This window comes from Mus pahari, chromosome 7, assembly GCF_900095145.1.
Source record: "Mus pahari chromosome 7, PAHARI_EIJ_v1.1, whole genome shotgun sequence".
Lineage (NCBI taxonomy): Eukaryota > Metazoa > Chordata > Mammalia > Rodentia > Muridae > Mus > Mus pahari.
The window spans coordinates 37,707,724-37,718,052 of NC_034596.1; positions in this window are offsets into that span (position 1 = coordinate 37,707,724).

Here is a 10,329-nt window from a genome sequence, read left to right on the forward strand (position 1 = left end):
AAAAAAAAAAGGTCCCTGATAATTTCCTGCTGAGAGACTACACTTCCCAGCTTCCCTTGCAGACTATGGAAGTTATTTCCACCCTTATAAAGGGCCACATCCATCTTCTTCCATAGGCATTTTGGCCATCTACACACATGGTGATAAGGATGCCCTCTCCCCATAAACCTGGGGTTAGGCCAAGCCTCTCTTTCCCCCTTCCCATCTCTCTCCAGCTGCTTTAGATAATCTAACATGATGGTCCCAAAAGACCCAGGAAGACATCTCCCAACCCTGCCCCTGTCCATGGCAGCAAAGATCTTTAAGTTTTTATTTCAGGACCTAAGGTTCCTAGAGGACCTGAGGGTTTTTCAGGACCTCTGATTTGTCTCACGCTGTCTTCTCTCTCTCTCTCTCTCTCTCTCTCTCTCTCTCTCTCTCTCTCTCTCTCTCTCTCTCTCCACCCCCCACCCCAAGAATTGTTAGGCCAAAAGCCACAGAACATGTAATGTAGCAAAACAGCAAGGCGAGGTAATCCCATTAGATCTAATTCAAATGAACTGTAATTAGGTCTGGGACCTCACTGGAGCTTTCTTCTGTCCATCTTCAGACTGGCTTAGTCAAACTTTCCAATGGCTACAAGAATCACTTGACAGCCCCAAATTCTCAGAACCTTGCACTGGCCCTGTGATTTTTTTTTAACCTGGAGATTGTAAGGTTGGGAATGTCCCCATATATTTTCAGGTCTGTTTGGCCACTTCATGATTTAGAGGACACTCTAAGCAACTGGATTTTTGTTAATCCTACCAGGCAAGAATGAAAACACTGCCACAATTTTTGAGTCAAATTTGAAGCAAGATTAGGGTGATGAACACTGGCCAGGTCCATACACAGAATTCCCAGAGTATGGAATCAGCTTATTCAGATGTTTATAAAGAAACAAAACAAAACAAAACAAACAAAACAACCCACATGGCTACCTATATTCCACCTTCATCCAATCAAGGTTAAACATACATTCTAATGTACTTCCTGCCTATGTATCTTCTACCTATGTGTGATCAAGCACATCCTGTGCAGTTGGGGCAACCAAGCTTGTTTACAGAAGCAAACACACATGGCTTGTTATCTTACATGAGCAACAGACCCTAGCATTCCAAGAAGCTTTTTGTCCTTGTGCAAGTGGGACCTACTTGATTAGAATCATTTCTGTTTTATAATATCTTAATCACAATTATTTAAATGTAAAACCTAATTTTAACCATTACAGTATTCATCCTATTTTGTCCTTGCCCTTCATCCATTCCAATTTTTTTATAGAATTGAAACCAACAACTCTTCTTCACTTTTCAATGTAAAGATATTCTTAGTATACACTGGACAAATGGCTAATACTGACCCAAATTCAGAACTTTCCATTTTTAATGTCTAAGCCAATTTAGACAACTCCATAAGATAAAATGACAGAGGGTCCGGATCCCCTTCCCCATAAAGCTAATGGTTCACTTGAATCGTTGTTAAAGCACTGGCTTAAAGCAACACTCAGAATCAGAATGTTTCTAAACTTGTATGTATTGCAAACTGAGATAGCACTGTATGCATTGTGAACTTAGCATAGGAGGTTTTTGCCATATGACCCTTGTGCCTTATATTTGTCCTACTTGTGTTTCTGCCTCTTTGAGCCTGGAAAATCCTACTTGCATATTTAACATTGTAATGGTTTGAATGAGAATGGCCTCTGTAGACTCAGATAGTTAAATGCTTCCTTATCAGAATGGTGTTGTTTAAAAGAATTAAGTGGTGTGGTCTTTTGGGAGGCCACAAGCCAGGTCCAGGGTTATTCTTTCTTCCGCTACCAGTGGATCTGGGAGTAGAACTCTCAGCTACCTCTCCAGCATAGTGTCTGCCTGTGTGCTGCCATGCTCCCCACTCTCATGACAATGGGCTAAATCTTTGAAACTGTAACTGAGCCCCAATTAGGCGCTATTCTTTATAGTTTTGCCATGGCCATGGTATCTCTTCACAGCAATAGAACACAGACTAAGACAAACACCTAAGAGGCAAAAAAGCATTTCAGGTGGTCTGCCTCATCTTCAGACGCATACAAAGTGATTTGGGATATGCAATCGCTGCATTCTCTCCTGCAAAGATTCATGTGTCTTTTGGGTATGAATAATATTGAAAAATTGTTTCATGCTACTCTATTGAGAAGGCTGACTCTGGAGTTGGAATTTGGCCTGTCTGGTCCTGACCCCATCATGTTTAAAAATTTCCTCCAAAGTCCCTCTCCTAGGTTACACTGGCCAACTGACTCTGTGACAAGTTGAAGGAGAGAAAAACAGAACAACCTAGGAAAAGATACTTTGTTCATGAGTTGTTACTAAGAAGTAAATTATCTCCCATAAACGTTATAAGTGGCCAGTTATTTAACTCTTTGAATTCCCCCCATTTTCTCCTGGATTTGTTTACTATCTTAAAAGGTTTTTGTTTTGTTTTGTTTTTGTGAAAGTGTAACTTTCTTCATCTTAGTATTTATACATTCATTGAGGATTATTTTTAAAAAGATCTGTAAAATTAAAAGTTAGCTTAAAATCTGTAATAAGAAGGGGTTAATAGTTAAAAGTCTGTATATGGATTATCTTAATCTGCTGTAATAAATGATGTATTTAACTAAGGACCATGTGGCTTGCTGCCATCTTGACTTGTGACCTCCTCAGAATAGACCCGTAACACATGACTTGATCGTCACCTTGCTTAAGGTGATCTTGTGCCCTCCCTTTACTTACCATCATATTCCCGTTTTTAAACCACAGAGGCAACACCAGGCTTCCAAGATGGCTTCTGTTAAGAGTGGGTCATATAAAACGAAACAAAACTGTGGCATTTTTGCTATCTTTGTTAAGCATTAGCTACTGAAAGAAATTGAGTCATAAAAAATAACCAGGTCCTGCATTCTTACCTTGAAACCTACAATGAGTATGCAGGCTTTGATAGTTATACTTGTAGATGTTTTCTAAGAAAATTTAAAAGCCAATGTTTGCCATAGCTCATTTAATTTAGTTGTCTTGCTTTACAAATTATGCCTCTAAACAATCAATTGATTTTTAAATATACTGATGTTAAGAAATATGCATGCTGGGGTCAGTGTATGATGACCTGGAGACAAAAGGAGTAAAGAGTTGGCTTTCTCCATGTTAATTCCATCCCTATTACATGTAAATCGTTTGTTACAGATTTGACATGACTGACGGCTTTCATCTTTCATCTGTGGGTTGAATGTATGGAATGAAAATGTAGAGAATTTTTTAAAAGGTTCCATCAATAAGGCTAATTTTAGAAAATTTTATAAAATGAATCATTTGCACTTGACAAAGCAATCAGTCTCTGAAAGCATACTTTTTAAATATAAAAGGGAAAATCATTTCTTTTCAGAAAAAAATAATTGTCTCTTTCTGTGGTCTTATATTTACTACATAATCTTGGAATATATATAACTATTTGATGTTAACAAAAATATGTATTAAGAGATGTTTTCAAACACTAGATACATACATTTAAAGTAATAGTCTGTTTTTAAATTTTTACCTTATCAAATTGTTTCTAACCAATAAATGTATTTTACTTGAAATTCATTCAATAATTGCTGATATTGCTAACACTTTAAGCAAATATGCAAAGTTCACATATATGCTGGTGGTTTGAATAGGAATGGCTCCCATATTTGAATTACTTGAAGTATTTGGATGCTTGGTCTGTAGGGAATGGCATTATTGGGAGGTGTGGTCTTGTTGAGATTGGTGTGGCCTTGTAGGAGGAAATGTGTCACTGTGGGGTGGGTTTTTTGCTCTCAAACTCTCAAGCCCAGGCTTGATGGCTCACTGTTACTTCCTACTGCCTTCAGATCCAGATATAGAACTCTCAGCTACCTCTCCAGCACCACCTCTGCCTACATGCCACCATGCTTCCCACCGTGATGATAACGGTCTAAACCTCTGAAACTGTAAGCTCGCCCCAGTGAAATGCTTTCTTTGAAAAGAGTTTCTGTGGTCATGGTGTCTCTTTATAGAAAGAGAAACCCTAACTAAGACACTCTGTGAAAGGAGGGACTATCGCTTACATGCTTTCTGTTCAGTGTCACGCACTGGGTGCTGATTTTAATTGACCGATTTTACAAATCTTCCAGGTATTTGTTCCTTATGCAGGAGACCAATGTCACAAACAGCTAATTACAATTACTGTGTCCTTCTACAAGACACTTGGACAAGCCAGTTGTGTGCTTGCACTTAACTCATGTTAATCCTGATATAAAAGTTATCCTCATATAACTTTGCTGTTTAATGCTCACAATGAAAGAAGTTGTACAGTTATTGCCTCCTGAATTATGATCTGGGTCTTTAACTGTTAAGTTTTATCATGGTCCCATAGACGCCCTCTTATGAACTCTTACTTACGCTTCCCTTATTGCATATCAGTCAGCTATGAAGCTGTTGCCAAGAGATCAACACTCCCAAACCCCTGAAAGCAGTTAGACTGATCTCTAAAAGGGGACTAATGGGCCATGGGCCATCCATCATCCCTCTTCTTGCCACACTGGACTTCGTTTGGGTGACTCAAAAAAACTAAAACAGCTGGACTGGAGCTTTCTTGACATCAATTAACCCATCTCTCTTGTCAGCTCTGATCTGCTTAACATCCTTCAGGACCAGCTGGACTCATTGACTGCTGCAGTGCTTGAAATTAAAACAGTACTAGATCTGACTGCAGCTAAGGATAAGATTTGTGCCCTCCTCGAACAACATTGCTTCTCTGCCTGCAAATGATAATAGCTTTGAAATGAACCATAAAGACTAAGGTCCCTGAATACTCGGCTCCTCCCTGTGACCGCTCTTTCCTTCTTATTATGCTCATACTTATGTTTTTTGCCTTCTCTTTCCAATGTTTTATTTACTGAGCTTCGCCCTACACCCAAACAATGTATTCCACTCAAGCTTTTCCAATAGTTTTCACCACACAATAGCTCCGTTTGTTCTCAATACAACTGCAAAAAGACCTTTTAAATACAGTGGAGAAACTATAGCTAAAAGGGCCCTTCATCACCATCACCCAGGGCAGATACATTTCTTTACATTAGTCCTCTGTTTTCCTACCCTTCTACAGAATACATGGACAAGCCAGTTTTGCTCACAGCATCCATTAGACAGATCACAGGGTCCCCAATGAAGGAGCTAGAGACAGTACCCAAGGAACTGAAGGGTTTGCAGCCCCATAGGAGGAAAGTAATATGAACTAACCAGTACCCCCAGAGCTCCCAGGGACTAAATTACCAACCAAAGAAAACAAACACATGGTGGGACTCATGGCTCCAGCTGCATATGTAGCACACGATGGCCTAGCTGGTCATTAATGGGAGGAGAGGTCCTTGATTCTGTGAAGGCTCTATGCCCCAGTATAGAGGAATGCCAGGGCCAGGAAGCTGTAGCGGGTGGATTGGAGAGCAGGGAGAGAGGGAGGGAAAAGGGGTTGTCGGAGGGGAAACCAGGAAAGGGGGCAACAGTTGAAATGTAAATAAAAAATATCTAATAAAAAAGTTTTCCTCATATAACTTTGCCACTTAATGAATGGTCTTAAAGAACAAAGTTGTACAGTCATTACCTCCTGACTTATGCCTGGATCTTGGAAAAGTGTTAAGTTTTATCATAGCCCCTTTGAGGCCCTCTTCTTTTAATTTATTCTTTAATCTTATTTTGCAGTCCAGACTTTATCCCCCTCCCAGTCCACCCTCACTGTCCCATATCCCACACCTCCTCCCCACCCTCCTGTCTCCACCAGGATGTCCCCTTCACCCACACCACCAGACCTCTTCATTCCCTGAAGCCCCAGGTCTCTCAAGGGTTAGGTGATTCTTCTCTGACTGAGTCTAGACACAGCAGTTCTCTGCTGTATATGTTCCGGGGGCCTGGTATCAGCCGGTGTATGCTGACTGGTTGGTGGCTCAGTGTCCGAAAGACCTCAGAGGGTCCAGATTAGTTGAGACTGCTGGTCTTCCTACAGGGTCACCCTCCTCCTCAGCTTCTTCCAGCTTTTCCCTAATTCAACCACAGGGGTCAGCAGCTTCTGTCCAATTGTTGGGTACAAATATCGGCATCTGATTCTTTCAGCTGCTTGTTGGGTCTTTCAGAGGGCAGTTGTGATAGGCCCCTGTTTGTAAGCACACCATAGCATTAGTAATAGTGTCAGACCTTGGGACCTCCCCTTGAGCTGGATTCCAATTTGGGCTCTGTCACTGGACCTCCTTTTCCTCAGGCCCTTCTCCATTTTTGTCCCTGCAGTTCTTTCAGACAGGAACAATGATGGGTCAAATTTTTTGACAGTGGAATGACAGCCCCATCCCTCCACTTGATGCCCTGTCTTTCTACTGGAGGTGGGCTCTACAAGTTCCCTCTCCTCACTATAGGGCATTTCACCTAAGATTCCTTGGAGGCCATCTTATGAGGAACTCATCACCTGTCTGTCTATCAGGAAGCAGTTACTGAGAGTTTTCTTTTCTTTTTTTAAAATTTTTGTTGTTTATTCATATATTTATGCAAATTTTAAGCATGAAGTAGGATCACAAAGATGACAGTCAGATGTACTCTATGAAATACAAATGAGCAGATAGCTTACATTTAGACTTCATCTCAGCGTGGAGTGGATCACCATTATTACTTCAGAGGTTTATCTTGGAGACTAGCTTTATTTTCTCATTCCCCAAGATAGACTTTTCAGAAAGTAGAACAAAAAAAAAAAAAGGAAAATTATCATGATCTATTTCTAGGCCAAATTATAATATATGCACATAGTAAAGTTTTAGAGAAAGACCCCTTTACTTTCAAAGAAGAATGGACTATCTTTATAGAAATTATAAATAAATTCAGACTCAGCATTGCCCTCCTGGGTAAGTTGCTGCAGCCAGCTTTGCAGTCTTGTGTAAACCAAAAAAGAACAATTACTAATCCAATTACTAAGTACATACTAATCCAAGGAGTAAACTGAGGTCATCATCCAGCTAGACTTTTCAGTACACTCCAATACATTAGTATTCATCTCCATGAGAAATTCTCTTTGCAGAGGATGCCTGAACTTTAAATAAGTATGCAGAAACCAAACTGGGAAAGAAATTCTACAAAGAGTAGTAATTACTAAGACATATTTATTGCAATGTTTTCCTTTGATGCTCTGTAGCTCCCTGCTACTTCTGCTGGTTTATTTTGATGCAACAGCCCGGGGAATGAGACCAGTCACTGTCCCCCTGACTCAACTCTATGTCCACTTTCTCTCACTGACCCACTCTGTCTCTCCTGTTTCTGCTCCTCCCCCTCCCTTAACCTTCTCAGAAAATTCTCTCAGTTCTACTCTGTAGCCAAATCATCGGCTTACAGCCCTCCAATTATTATTTTTTTTAAGTCTCTTCAGGAGTACCAGACAGCAAGCCCCTGATCCATCACAGCCAATCAAGTTAAGACTCTCCCCTGCTACAACCTCTTTTCAACGGACCCAGAGCCACCCTCGTTGACAAAAAAAAAAAAAAAACCAACAAAAACTAAACAAATAAAAATAAACAAAACCTCTTCAACAGAAAACAACTGTAAATGTTCTGCCCTGGATTTTTGTATTCTGTTTCCTGCTGAAAGACTCTATGTCCCAGCTCCTCTTGCAGTCTACGGAAGTCATTTTCACCCCTATAAGAGGCCACATCCCATCTTCTATAGGCTTTTTAGCCATCTGGAAAACAAAGATGTTCCTTCATTGGGAATAAATACAATGTCATCTAAGGTTAGATCAAGCCTCTCTTTCTCCCTTATGTCTTTCTACAGATGCTTTAGGTAATCTAACAGTCTCTACAGTTTGTAAGAGTCTCAATATTGTTCCAAAATCCAGAGGATCTTCTGAGACTAAAGTCAATGTTTTAACTGTGACCCTTCTAAAATTAAAAAAATAAATTACATACTTCCAACATATTCCGGAATATACATTCTCATTCCAAAAGGAGGAATAGGAACATAGTGAGGAAAGACTGTACCAAAGCCAGACCAAAGTCCAAAAGCAAAACCTTGGGACACCATGTCCAGTATCTGAGCTTTAGTTTCAAAGGGCTTATATGCTCTACCCCCTTCCAGCTTTGTTCCTGTAGCATACATACATACATACATACATACATACATGCATACATACATCTCTCAGGCTGATTCCACTGTCTGTATGCATCTTTCCTGGGCAGACATCTCATGGCTCTGGAATCTCCAACATCTTGAAAGCTCCACATCAATTCATGCTTCATGGTCTTACATAATGGTTTCTCAGGGTCTTCTTGATCCTCTTCCATATTTACCTATCAAGTAATTCTATGGGAAAAAAAGATCTTAAGAAAAAGTAATGAACCTATAGGAATAAATTTACCAGACAGATATTGGGAAGTACCCCTGGATTAGTCATGGCATCATTGTTGAGGAAGGAGCCTAGATGCCTGGAGCCAGTAGGTATGTTTCCTGGGGACTTCATTCTGACATCTTTAGAAAGGAAAGCTTAGTTCTATATGTAAGCTTTCCACCTAAGACTATAAAATATTAATTTCAAAGTATAAAATTGTATCCTACAGAGAAACTGTATTTACATAGACAACATACCACAGCCAAAACCCCCTTATAATTACTGAACAGTATTCTAATGGAATACTGCTTGCATATCTGATATGACTCTGTGGTGTTAGATCTGAGTCACCTCATTTCATGAATATGTGTTTCCCCGACAAGTCTTCTTTTTCTGGAATAGAATTTAGAGAATATCAACACTGCCACAAATTTGTTCCTCTTTCCCAACAACTGTCTTCCCTGCTGTAGAGACTACAACATACAGCAAAGATTAAATGCCTCCCTTTCCTTTCTTCTGGGTCTTCAAAGAATTAGCTGGCTTCCATTTAGTGTTAAACTTTCACAGACTTAATTGTCCTTCATAGTGGGAAGTATTCCAGAACTGGCCTTCTATTTAAAATGAGTCCAAGTTCATAATTTTTACATCTCCACCTTCTGTTGAAAATAAATGCACTATAGAGAAAAAATTCACTGATTTAGGAAGCATTATATCTCGCCAAGATTTAAAAATTAAAATCCTAGTAAGCCAAGCTTTCTTTATTCTGTCTCAATAATGATTATTCTTTATATTTGTCTTTTAAAAGTTCCACATTACTGTTGGACAATGCAGTCTTTTAGGAAAAACAGTATTAAAGACAAAGGTACTCCACATTCTGTTATTTTGTAGAAATATTTGAGTATATGTTTTTCTTAAGGAATAACAAGTCAGACTTCACATCAATGATTTTTCTAGTTTTGTTTCTGACATTTCCTCCACAAGAATGCCAAGTCTCTGGCTTGGCCTGGGACGTACCACAGAATGCCAGTAGAGGGTAGCATTGGGGCTGTAGAGCTGTAAACCAGACTAGATGATACACCCATGCAGCCATACTCTCATCACCTAGAATCACACTTCTTAGATACTTTATCAGAGTAACATTCTGATAGGTAATATAGCTGATTACAGGAGTAGAAAGGTGTCTCTTACATTGTACCCACTGTAATACCTAAAGTATTTGGCAACTCAGCTTTATTAACGAAAATGAGATGTTAAACTAAAAGTTGTAAGGAAGAGGACAAAGTATATTACTCTGATAGGATTGAAGAATCTAGAGATAATAGACCTAGATTAGACTCATATGGTCAAGGAACTCCAAATGCATTGTTCTACCAGAATTGTGACAAACTAAATACATGACATTTGTGCAACATGTGTAGTATGTGAAAGTAATATGTAGATAAAAATACAACAGGAAATCATTCTCTCTCCTTACTAATATTAGACTCCTATTCAGGTTTTCACACTTGTCTGTAAAAACAATCAGAGACAATCCTTAAAATTTCTGCTGAGAGATGAGATGGAGAATAAGAATTTATAATCTTCTAATCCTCTCCCCCCTCCCCCATAATTCAGCATCTCTTATCCCTCTGAGCCAACTGTGTCAGCAGAAGACCTTGGCCTTTGCCACTCGCCATGAAAAGAGAACTGTGAAATTTGCTTCCCATCTATAACAATAAAATTAGGTTGTGTTTATAGATTTCTATGCAAAGAATGGCACTTAATACAAATCTTATAACTTCCAACCTCTTTCCAATACCATTGTAAGACTTTAATACTTCAAATACTGTGGTCGTGTCAAGTCACAGTCTCGGGTAGAAATTTGCAAACAGGGAATCGAACTCTGAACAATGATTTCTATTGCTACTTTTTTGTTATTAGATATTTTCTTTTTTTTTTTTTTTT